At 33.3% G+C, this 13406-nt stretch overlaps 1 non-coding gene across 1 annotated transcript; it reads right to left on the bottom strand.

The window, feature by feature from the left end:
• Positions 1-1239: 1239 nt before the first annotated feature.
• On the bottom strand, positions 1240-1346 carry LOC139869744 (small nucleolar RNA R71). The gene has a single exon (XR_011766325.1). It is a non-coding gene; the product is annotated as a small nucleolar RNA R71 (small nucleolar RNA).
• Positions 1347-13406: the final 12060 nt, after the last annotated feature.

Here is a 13406-nt window from a genome sequence, read left to right as displayed (position 1 = left end):
TTAATTTAATTTTTCTAAATTTTTAGGTTTTGCCGTAAAATCCCTTAAGTGCTTTTTCTATAGACTAAGATTTATGTGCTTTAGAATTTTGCGACGCCATTTTAAAATTTTAGTGCCTATTAAGTTATTGCCGTTTTGGATATAGACTTCTTTTAAGCTTTAATTCCTCTAGACACAAGTTTTAATATTTAGTTTTTAGACTTTTAAGTCTCGACGTTCTACTTTCTTTTTATTATTTTTCGACTTTTATTTTTCGACGTTTTTCGACGCACTCTTTTTCTTTCTTATTTCTCGATGCTCTAGTTTTTAGGACATAGAATTTTCTTTATCTTCTTTAAACTTCGACGAAAAATTATTTTAAGTAGTTAAATTGATAGACATCCAAAATTTTCTGATTCGTAGTAATAGTTGGATTTGTTAGTGGCGAGTTGTGGGCTTCCGATTTAAAGGGTCCTGGTTACCTGGTGCATCTATTGGCTATTCGAAACGTGGGCAAAATCAGAAAAGTCTATTAATTTGATAACTTATATAATTTTTATCTTTTATAACTAATAGGATATTCAGTGAATGCACCGAGCAAAATGTTCACCACCTTTCATACGTTCACCACCTGTAACTCGATCAAGACATCTAGCCAATATTGTCGCCGTTAATTTTTCTTTAGAATCATCATCTAGTCGAACAGGAACTCCAATTCACATTTCCGATAATCCATTTTTTGAACCCGACTTCACAAGTGAGAACCCGAAGGATATTCAAGGATAATTCCAAGATCCTGAACCACTAATCATTCCTCCTGAACCACAAACCATTAAATCAGAATCCTCTAGTGATTCGTATTCAACAATTTCAATTATGGAAGTAACGAAACCTCTAAGTATGGAAGATCGAATGAGAGCCACACGCACGGGCCAAGGTCACGCCATTATTAAGCCAGAAATTAATGCGCCAGATTATGAAATCAAAGGACAAATCCTACACATGGTAACTAAACAATGCCAATATAGTGGTACACCAAAAGAAGATCCAAAAGAACATCTTCGAACCTTTAATAGGATTTGTACTCTATTCAGAATCAGAGAAGTTGGGGATGAACAGATCTATCTCATGTTATTTCCCTGGACTTTAAAGGGAGAAGCCAAAGAATGGTTAGAATCATTACCTGAAGGGGCGATTGATACATGGGATGTTTTAGTTGAAAAATTTCTTAAATAATTCTTTCCGGCATCTAAAGCTGTGAGACTTCAAGGAGAAATTGTTACGTTCGTGCAAAAGCCAAATGAAACATTATATGAGGCATGGACAAGATTCGGAAAATTGTTGAGAGGATGTCCTCAACATGGTTTTGATACTTATCAAATAGTACAAATATTCTACCAAGGATGAGACATTGCTACACGAAAAGACATCGACATAACAGCTGGTGGTTCCATTATGAATAAAACCGCAACTGAAGCTTACAAAATTATTGATAACACAGCATCCCACTCACATGAGTGGCATCAAGAAAAAGATATCTTTCGTTCATCTAAAGCGGCTAGAGCCGATTCTAGCCATGACTTTGATTCCGTTTCTGCAAAAATAGATGCTTTCAAAAGACGAATGGAAAAGATGACTAAAGATATTCACGCAATATGAATCAGTTGTGAGCAATCCGATGGACCACACTTAACGAAAGATTGTCACATTGAGCAAACGATGGAACAACGTGAGAATGTTTCCTATATGAACCAAAAGCCGGGAAATAATTATAAAAATAATTATCAACCGCCAAGGCCAAACTTCAATCGAAATCAAAACATTCTTTACAATCCAAATGGACCCAACAATAACTCGTACAACCAACAAGGTCTAAATAACCAACCAACTCAAAACAACACTTTCAATCAACAAAGACCTAGCTTGTATAAACCACAACAACAAACCAAAGAGAAAAAGCTAAATCTGGAAGAAATGATGGCAAAGCTAATGGAATCTCAAACACAATTTATTACATCTCAAACCCAAACAAATGAGAGGTTTAATCAATCATTAAGAACTCAACAAGCTTCCATTTTAAATCTAGAAAAACACGTAGGTACTCTTACTAGCATGATGAGTGAGAGGGAAGAAGGAAAGCTACCGAGTAATACTGAAGTAAATCCTCAAAATGAGAATGTTAATATGGTGTCAACAAATTCTGAAAAACCATCATCAGAAGATGGGAAGGTTTTAGATGTGAGTAACAATGAAGAAGTTACAACACCACCACCACCCGAGTATGTAAAGCCAGTGGTGGCACCATACAGACCAACCATCCCGTTTCCAAGAAAAAGAGTTGAGTATGAGCAAGTAATAGGTAATAAAGTTTGTGATACCTCTGGAAAGAAGAAGAAGAATAAGAAAGTACAATAAACAAAAACCGTAAAGATAAACCCGGTGAATACAGTCCCACCAAAACCTCCACCCAGGGTGGGTGATCCAAGTGAATTTATTGTTCCTTGTCTACTTAGTGATTGTGTCATGTATGATGCACTAGCAGATTTAGGTGCAAGTATGAGTGTTATGCCTCTTTCATTATATAAGAGATTAGGAGTAGGTGAGTTAAGTCCAACAGAAATGAGTGTTCGACTATTTGATCAAACCATTAGGCACCCAGTTGGAATTGCTGACAACCTACCCGTTCAAGTGGGTAATTTAACCTTTCTAGTCGAATTTATTGTCATTGACATAGAAGAGGACCCAACATTCCTCTAATTTTAGGTCGACCATTCTTAGCGTCCACCGGGGCGTTATTTGATGTAAGAGAGGGTAGAATGACACTTAGTAATGATGAAAAATCGATCACCTTTGTGAGTCGAAAGTCTAAATCTCCACCAACCGAAACCGTTGAACCAACAAAAATGATTGATAAGAACCATATTGTTTTACCAAATCCAACGGTAGTGCTTAACAATAATAAAATGCCTAATTGTGGGGAAGATGAAGTGATACCTAATGATGACTTGATAACAAAGAACCCCGTTGTTGGTACGAAATTAAATGACCCGTTATTAACAGTTCAATGAAGAAACTTATTAAACGGATTCGCGATGCTAAAACCAAGGGGAACTTTAAGTTATGTAACCGGTTAGTATCCAATCTATCGCCTAAAGAAAAGGCAAAACTAGTTGAATTTGTGAATATTACACAGGAATCCGACCAATGGCTTAAAGCAAAAGTCACAGATATGCAAGTTGATTATGGTCCAAGAGAAATTGACAATGAAGTTAACCACAATTTCGACACCACAGCTACCTAAGTGTGGGGAGATTCAAATGTTCTAAGAAATAATGCTGTCTAGGGTTATTTGTTCTGTTCTTGTGTAGTTTCGAGAATGGAATTCGATTGGTCTTTTCTACTAGCAGACACTAAAGAACTGGTTTTCTCCCCCCATTCTGAATTTTTGTTTTGTAGGTTTTGTATGAAATTAATATGCATTTTTAAATATAAGTTTTGTGTGAATTTAAAAACAAAAATTACTTTATTTCAATAAGTTTAAAAAATGATTTCTAAAATTCATCGTAAGTTGAAGACTAGGTCATGGAACCGAAATTGCTTTACCCGAGGGCGGGGCGAAAAATTTTGTTATCATTATTTTTAATTTTATTGATCTAAAGTATACCAAAAAAATTAAAAAACCCAAAAAAAAAATCTTTGCTTTTAAAACAATAGCTTTAAAAACGACAAAATTTAAATTTTGTCGAGAGACGGACTAGGTAAACATACCGAAACTACCTAAAGTAAAAGGAAACAAAATTTTTAAAAAAATTATTCATTTAAATTGTTTTAATAAATAAAGGTTTTATAAAAAATATATATATATTATATATATGTTTGTAGTTTATCTTATGTACAAAACAGGGTAAAACAGCGCACTTTCAAAGACTGGCATTAAGTTCAGCAAAAGCTACTAATTTTGACGGCAAGACGCAAAATATCAAATGTGATATAAAATAATATGTTTGCAAACTCGGTATTTTTAATCACTTTTCTACGCTAATCACCCTCATGAATTTATAATTATAGTCTGATTTCATGCAAATGAGGGCATTGCATGATCTCAAGTGTGGGGAAGGGTTATAAATTCTCTCGGGTTTACACTTGGTTTAATTGCCAAATTTTGTGAAAATTTGAAAAAATTTCAACTAAATGAATTCAAAATCATGTTTATACATATTTATGAACGATAAAACTAAGTGTTAATGCCGAAATTATTGTTACCTCGGAGAGAACATAAATGGAGAAACAACCCAAAATGCTTGAATTCATTTAAAATGGAATAGAAGAGAATAAAAAGGCAAAGAAAAGAATAAATAAAAGCTAAGTGTGGGAAGAATTTACCAAGTTCTTTAAAACACATATCACATATTTGGTACAGATTATTGCAGGTACTTTTGCTTTGGACTAAACTAATCAGTTTTACTCGATTTATTGTAACACCTTTGAAAGAATAGATGGATCTACACGATGAATCACATCCATCATTAAAAGGAAGTAAAGTCTTCCGAAAAAGAAATGCGCTTCTTGATTTAGGTCAGGAAGTTGTCATCCAGACCAGCTGTATGTTGACGAAAAATCTAGAAAAGTCATCTTTGAAATCAGCAGGAAATCCACGGACCTCAGCATCAAACAGGGTCGCCAAGTGGCCAAACTTATCCTAACCATGAGAGGATCTGTCTCGTAAAATGGGGAGGGCGCCGTGCAAATTAGCTTGATAAGACTAATGAATCAGACCCCCAGAAAGGATAATCTCCTTAAAGATTAAAAATCAGCTTTTAAGACTGATATTACTCAATCCTTGAGATTGACTTTAAAGATTGAGAATTACAAACTAATGGAATTCGATGATATCTAAACTCGAGCTTGAACGAGAAAATATTTTGATCAAATTAAAACCGATTTGTTTTCTGAAAACCTATTTTCAATGCGTTCATTACCATTGAACGTAAAATCCTAGGAATTCACCTGGAATTCATTAGGTCACCTGAACCAAATCGGGTGTCAACCGTAAGAACGGTGGTTGCATAGCATGGTCGAAGACAGGACCTTGTGCCAGACCGAAAAACTATAGGGTGATCTTTACTATTGCTCCTACAAAGGATAGTAATTGCATCCGACACGTTTTAGACCATGAACATCTGCATGTCATTAGATATTGCCTTAACAGTTGCTTGTTCAACGCTTTCCTTTACAACCAGATGGTAGTTTACCAAAAGGTAATATACGGAGCAAGTATACTGGACGTGTGCTTTCCTAATACAAGGTTAACAAGTGGGTGACACAAAACCGTAAGTTTTGAGCTAAAAATTGAAAATATGAAACCCACGCAACCCACAAAAATATTTTGCAAATACCGATGAAGGGTTATTCCGAAAAACTTATCTAGGATAAAATCTAGAATGAATTTTCAAAAGATCAAATGTTTTCATAAAGATCCAATTTCCTTAAAGGATCTAAATTTTTATAGTCATGTGGGACTGTAAACCACATCGTTACTATCATTGTTCATATCGCCGTATCAAAATCACTGATGTATAAAGTGTGAGAATAAAAAAAAGTGATTCGAGTGAAGTGTGATTTTATTTTAAGTTCTGTATTGCTTGAGGACAAGCAACGCTCAAGTGTGGGGATATTTGATAGTGCTCCAAATGAACATATATTTAGGCACAATATTCTTCCAATATGTAAAGCTTTTAGTTGTAATTGTTCTATTTTTATGTAATATTCGTTTAAATAAATAAGTGCGAAGATAAAAGAAGAAAATGACGATTTGAAGACGCAAATGATCAAAAAGCTAAAAAGTACAAAGTACAATCCAAGTGGTTCGAATTATTGATGAGAATCGTCTAAAAAATTACAAGAGTACAAGTCGCGGAACGCAAAGTACAAGATATCTTCGCGTACGAAAGGACGTTCGCAAATCCGAAACCGAGCATCAACGCGCGAGTCAACGGTCCTAAAATTACGAGTCAGCTATGCACAAGAATATAATATAATATATATAACTAATATAAATTATATATATTATATATATTTAATAAATATGTCGACAAGCTAGAAAACAAAAAATATGTGAGCTGGATCTGACGGCCATGCGATCGCATGGGAAATAAGCATAAAACCCATGCGAGTGCATGAGCCCATGCGAGTGCATGAGATTTGTACTAAAACCCCATGCACTCGCATGAGTTACTGTAGCAGGCCAAGTATTATAAAAAGGTAGTTTGCTCGACGTTTTAATTACACCAATATCAATCTCTCTTCTCTATATGTAATATATTTATTATAATTATAATTTTAATTTATGATTAATAATAAATTATGGTTTAGTTGGGTTATTGTAAGAAATGTTTTACGGGTTTTAAAGTCGGAACTCTGTCTGTGTAACTCTACGCTATTAATCACCACTGTAAGCTATGTTCTTCTTTTTTAAATTAATGTCTCGTAACTAAATTATTATTATTATGCTTATTTGAGCCAAAGTAATCGTGATGTTAGACTAAATATTAAGACGGGGTTATTAGATTTTGTACCATAATTAAGGTTTGGACAAAAGACCGACACTTGTGGACATTGGACTATGACTATTAATAGATAAGGGGTATTGTCTAATTGAGCGACAACTCATTGGAACCTGTCAAACCTATCTTCAAATTAGTTAATCTAATAATTATTAAAATGATTATGTATGTCCTATTTAGTGACGTTTATACGACATCTTTTACGATCATTTAATTAATTATTCGGGTTGGGTAATTGATTTTTCATTCTGATCAAGTGGGAAAATTAATATTCATATCTCATTAAAACAGGGGTGGATTACATACAAGGATAATTGGTGCAATTGTTAACAAAGTATTAAAACCTTGGATTACGCGCAGTCGATAACCTGGTGTAGTTATTAACAAAGTATTAAAACCTTGTTACAGTTCGAATCCCTAATTAGTTGGAATATTTGACTTCGGGAATAAGGTTAATTTGATGAACATTTTATAATTATGACCGATGGACTATTATGGACAAAAACCAAATAGGTATCAAATAATCCAGGACAAAGGACAATTAACCCGGGTAATAAATTTAAATCAACACGTCAAATATCATGATTACGGAAGTTTAAATAAGCATAATACTTTTATTTCATATTTCATCGTACCTTTATTTACTGTCATTTTAATTACTGCAATTTACTTTGTCGCAATTTAAATTATGTCATTTATATTATCGTCATTTATCTTTACGCTTAAAATATAAAATCAACAAACCGGTCATTAAACGGTAAAACCCCCCCTTTATAATAATATTACTATATATAATTATATATATTTTATATAAATATAGTTGTAAAAAATATAGCGTTAAACTCAGCTAGCTCCCTGTGGAACGAACCGGACTTACTAAAAACTATACTACTCTACGATTAGGTACACTGCCTATAAGTGTTGTAGCAAGGTTTAGGTATATCCATTCTATAAATAAATAAATAACTTGTGTAAAATTGTATCGTATTTAATATTATTTCGTAATAAAATATAATAGTATTTCGTATACCTCCGCTGCACACATCATGTTACATCATAAAAGAAACTATTTTAGTTTCTAAATTCTGAAAAATTCGAATTTAAAATATGTATACTATTGAAGTAGTGTTGGGAACTGAAGCATGAGTTAGTATAATATAATGACACTTGATCAACGTGATTATATTACAGTAAGTCATAATGAGTTTTTAAATGGAACGCGATGATTCACAGATCATAACATCATCATGTGCCATGTTACACGACTCTTGTATTCTATTTAACCTCTAAAATATTAAGAAAATATTTCTTGATGATTCGGCCTTTTTCAGGGTATTCTGGTAATTTAACAAATCAAGACCGTGCCATTACCATTTCCTTCTTAGAACATTAACAATGTTCATTCCGAAATGTATATCTGCGAATTATGGACCATTACAAGCGATGCTTAATCGCAAGAAGAAGAAACGAAATGACAAAGCTCCAAAATAGAAATTGGAGTATAAATCGCAGCAAATAGGAGGGAGTATTAACTGTGGATGACAATGATTATAGAAGACAGAAGCAGGGACTTTGAAGTATAAGGGAAGATATAAAACCCAACAACAACCCAAAAATTACAAACCATATATATCGATGCATATAGCAATATAAAGACACGGGAGAACTAAAAATACTATAAAACCAAGAGTATAGTAGAAGTAAATAGATTCTTCCGGCGGCAGATGAAAAAGAAGAATGATAGATATGAAAGTTAGGAGTATATCAAGAATCAGAACTGGATGGAGCATATTAGCGAATGCTATAAAGTATGAATTGAGGGAGAAAGAATAAAAGGTGTGAGTTGTGGAAATAAGGAAACGAAGGGGGTGGATATATAGTAAAAAATCCGGCAGAGAAATCAAAACAGATTATCACATTTAATCAAAGCGGATCCTAACTTCCTTAATTATCGAAGAACCAAATCTTATTACGAAGATTTTCTCTAAATTCCTTGAATTCTGGAAATCAACCGTGACTATGTCATTGGTTAAAAAGAACGTGCATTTACTCATTTCATTCTTTTGTGATAACTTCACTCGTACTCTTCACAAAAATCAAATTGCTTTATCTATATTACTTGATGATAATAAAACTCTAATTTCCAACTCGTATACGTCATGAAAGCATACTTATTGTTAGCCATGACCATCCCATTCAAATTTCGGGACGAAATTTCTTTAATAGGTAGGTACTGTGACAACCCGGAAATTTCCAACCAAATTTAAACTTTATCTTTATATTATTCCGACATGATAAGTAAAGTTTGTTAAGTTAAATCTCAAGAATTTTAAATTGTGTTCATACATTCATTATAACCTCGACCAAATTCCGACGATTCACGAACCATTATATATAAATAAATATGTATATATATGTATATATATATATATATATATATATATATATATATATATTATAACTTGAGAATATTAATAAAGTATTAAACGTATAATACTTTACATGAACCTATTTGTTTCAATATGTTTATCGATGGAATTAGAAGATAATATCAAATGATTGATTTATCAGATACATTGTGATATGATTACGGGTCTATGTTATGAGGTCCACTGTGATTTAAGAAATCTATTCTTTTTGACAACATTCGGAAAATGGTAAAGTGATTTATAAGTAAGAACGTGGAGTGTAAATAACTTAGATGTTGGATATCGACAAGTTAAGTAACTCGACATTTTTCATTAAAATGATTTCATACGTTTATTTAACCTTTGAACTTTATCGCATGCTTCACCAACAGACTGTAATTTAAAAACTTGAAACCTATTATGAATATATATGATTTTACTTTTCTAAAACGTTTTATGATATAATGATTTCCATTATTTTAACCTTTAAACAAAATGATTCTTAAATATATTTAGTTTTGGAAAACAAAATTATCATATTTATTTAATTTAGTTTCAAATGTACAAAAACGTTTTCAGTTTAAAAAGAACTTTATTATTAAAACGTATATAACTTTTATAAATATCTAGAACCACTTTTGACAACTCATTACTTAACCAGTATGATAAAGATAACGATATTTATATTTTATTTTATTAAATATATATAACGATTTAAATTAATATTATATATATTTATACGCGTATTATACGTACATAGTTTTATACTTTTACTATACTTAAACTTTACCTTTACTTTATTTTTACTTTACTTTAACTTTAATAATTCACTTTAATAATTCATACTTTATTAATTCACTTTAATATTTCATACTTTAATAATTTATACTTTAATAATTCACTTTAATAATTCATACTTTAATAATTCACTTTAATAATTCATACTTTAATAATTCATTTTAATAATTCGTACTTTAATAATTCACTTTAATAATTCAAAAATCTATTATAAATAGAATTCAATAGGTTTCATTATTTCATAGAAACTTGAAAATATTTTTCTCTAAACTCTCTCAATCGATTTACATATATATATTTACTCCATATTATTTCAAGATATTATTAGTATACATAAAATATTACGACGGAGTGCTGTCCGAGTGATTTCGAAATTGTTTTTCGAGCGGGATAGAGCTAAGGAAATTATGGGTTATAGCTATGGAGGTTATGGGTATGGTTCGGGAGTATTGCTCGTGAGTCAAACTAGTGTTTATCATCTCCATTGCGTCTACGTACTTTTCCTGCAATATTGAATCTCAATATTGATACGTGAGCACTCATAACTTAACTTTTATATATTATTAGTGTATCCCTGACTAGTGCTCGAGTATATAGGATTATGCATGCTTATATGTTCGTTATTGTAACATCCCGCCTTTTTCCGTTTACTTTCCGTTTATTCATTTTTAAAGTCCGTTATATATTTATAACATCTCTCGTTGATACGCGTTTTAAATTATCTCGTTTAGGTAATTCACGCACCCGATTCAAACTTGAGGGGCTAAACTTGCCAAGATGCCAATTTGGTGACTAGGTCAAAGGGGTCAACCCTTCCTCCTTCATTCATTCATCCCCTCTTTCCCTAATTCTTTCTTCTTTTTCTCTCAACACCAAAATACAAAGATTCATCATCTAAATTCGGATTAGGAAGCTAGCAACAAAACAAATTACAAATTCGTGATCCTTGCATCTTCCTCTTCGATTCCATACCGATTTCATTACATTTGGGTAACTTTCTAAAATCACTAGATTTTGTGTTCTTGATGTTTTTAACTTATAAAAGTGTTAATTAGTGTCTATGGCTCAAGTCTAACATGAATATATGATTTATATGCTCGATCTCGTTGTTTTAGTGTAACTAGCATGAACTCGAATTTTGGTGCGTTGTTCTTGAATTTTGGATGATCATATGTTGTTAGATGTTAGAAGTTGATGTTTTAATTGTGTTACTAGCATCACTAGCTTCAATTTGATGTGTAGGTTGCTTAGGAAAACTTCATGAACTTGATTATTGATTTTGGTGAATTTGGGTTGGGGTTTGATAAGCTTGAAATGGACTTTTGATGCTTGGAATGACATGAGATGTTATTAGTAAGTGTTAGGTTGTATTGAATGCTTGATTACCTACGAAATGGCGTATTGTATGTAGGTAGTAAGTTTCCGAATCATTGATATGTATTTATGAACTTGGATGCGGTTAATGATGAGCATTAAATGCGGTTTTGGTTGTTGTAAGTGTTGAATTGATAGACGAAATGTGTTTAGTCGTTTTCCTCGTCAAAATACCTTCCCAACGGTGTATGATACATGTTCTAGGTGTTTTCGGTTAGCAAATTGTATTTGTTTGAGTTTTGGTTCGTGCACTTGAGAGTTGCTGTAAACAGGCCTGGATACTAATCTGGACGCCGTCCAGCCTTTTGGACGCCGTCCAGGATTTCAAACTTGGACGCCGTCCAGGCTTTCAAACTTGGACGCCGTCCAGGCATTTTGGACGCCGTCCAATATGCCTGTTCTGTTCGGTTTCGTTTTACCATTTTTCGAAAAATGTTTACTATGCTACGCACCTCCGATTCACATGTAACTTGTTCTAACATGCTCATATATGATTAAAAACCTCAGAGAAATAGTTCGGGACCCGACCCGAACGTGTTGACTTTTTCGTTGACTTTGACCCGACCTAAGTTGACTTTTAATCAAACTTAACCAAATGTTTGTGCAATCATTCTAACATGCTTTTATACTTGTACCTTGCATGAAACATGAAAATTTGATTCACATGCTATTATGATCGAGTCTTAACGAGCCATAGGACTAATTGAACATCTTTGACCTATCATGTTTACCGATATTGATATAAACCTATTTGTTTAGGTCAAGACTAGCATTGTTCTTTGCACACGTTTACTTGTTGAAGTACTTTACTACTCGTGCACTCAAGGTGAGATCATAGTCCCACTTTTACACTTTTGAAACTTATATTTGGGATGAGAAAACATAAACGTTCCTTTTTAACTAAGTGAACACAAGTACAGGAAAAACAAACATTCTACATACGAGTTTAGAACAAAAATCCTCAATTCGATTATCATTAGTTACACTTGTCGGGTGTAAGCGAGAACTTATGTTATATGGCCATATGGGTTTGACAAACCCTCATTCAAACGGTTCGCTACCGTTTACGAATGAAATATATTTTCGAGAAACAGTGTATGTTCTAGCACTAAGGTGATGGGGTTCTATGGAAGGAATGTTAAGCATTGATAATTGGGTGCTCGTGATAACAAATTTTGGGAATGGTTAACTATTATTGAAATGTTATAAATCTTGTGGTTCATTTGTACTTACTTACTTAAACCTATGATTTCACCAACGTTTTCGTTGACAGATTTCTATGTTTTTCTCAGGTCCTTGAACGATACATGATACATACTTCCGCTCATTATTTTGATACTTGCATTGGATGTCGAGTATATATGCATACATGGAGCGTCTTTTAGCTACTTTTAAATTGTGTCGCATAAGTTTCATTTGTACTTATAACTTTGTAACGTAACTTGTGGTGGAACTATTCTTGTAAACTTTGAACAATCTTTACATTTGAAATGAATGCGACATATCTTTTGGTCAAACGTTGTTTTAAAGACTTATGACCACATAACGGGACCTAAGTAGACGGCGCCGTCAATGACGATTTTGTCGGGTCGCTACAGATGGTATCAGAGCGTTGGTTGTAGGGATTTAGAGTTCATTGGTGTCAACCTCGAGTCATAGGGTACATTGGTGAGTCTAGACTACAACCGGCATATAGACTTGAAGTAGGAATTACTTGACTACTTGTGCATTTATACTCGAACGCTTCTACTCATATCTACTCTTAGTTCATCTTAATCTCACGTTGTTTAATTTGATTGACACGCCACCTTGACTATATGAAATGATGTCGAATGCACATATGAATCAGGGTAATATAATTTCCGGGATTATATTACGGTGACTCATATGAACGTTCCGACATTATGGCATAAAGAATTTAAGGAGAGTCAAGGAAAATTTTCTCTCTATTTTTTTTTCCATATCACGGTTAGTATTATTTAGAATACTAACCAACGGTATTCTTTTGTTTTGAAGGAACAATGCCTCCTCGCCGTGCGCCATGCCGTGAAACTCCCGAACAAGCTCTACAACGCATGATAGCCACCGCCGTAGATGCGGCCATGGCCGGTCACTCATCCAACAACAATAATAATAACAACCACAACAACAACAACAACAACAACAACAACAACAACAACGGAGCCGGTAACTCAAACGAGGGATGCTCCTATAAAGCTTTCATGGGGTGCAAACCTCACACTTTCGATGAAACCGGAGGACCGGTTGCTCTCACTCGATGGTT

The sequence above is a fragment of the Rutidosis leptorrhynchoides genome, chromosome 9 (assembly GCF_046630445.1).
Source record: "Rutidosis leptorrhynchoides isolate AG116_Rl617_1_P2 chromosome 9, CSIRO_AGI_Rlap_v1, whole genome shotgun sequence".
Lineage (NCBI taxonomy): Eukaryota > Viridiplantae > Streptophyta > Magnoliopsida > Asterales > Asteraceae > Rutidosis > Rutidosis leptorrhynchoides.
Note: the sequence above shows the minus strand (reverse complement) of the source record. Positions and strands in the feature narration are given on the sequence as shown.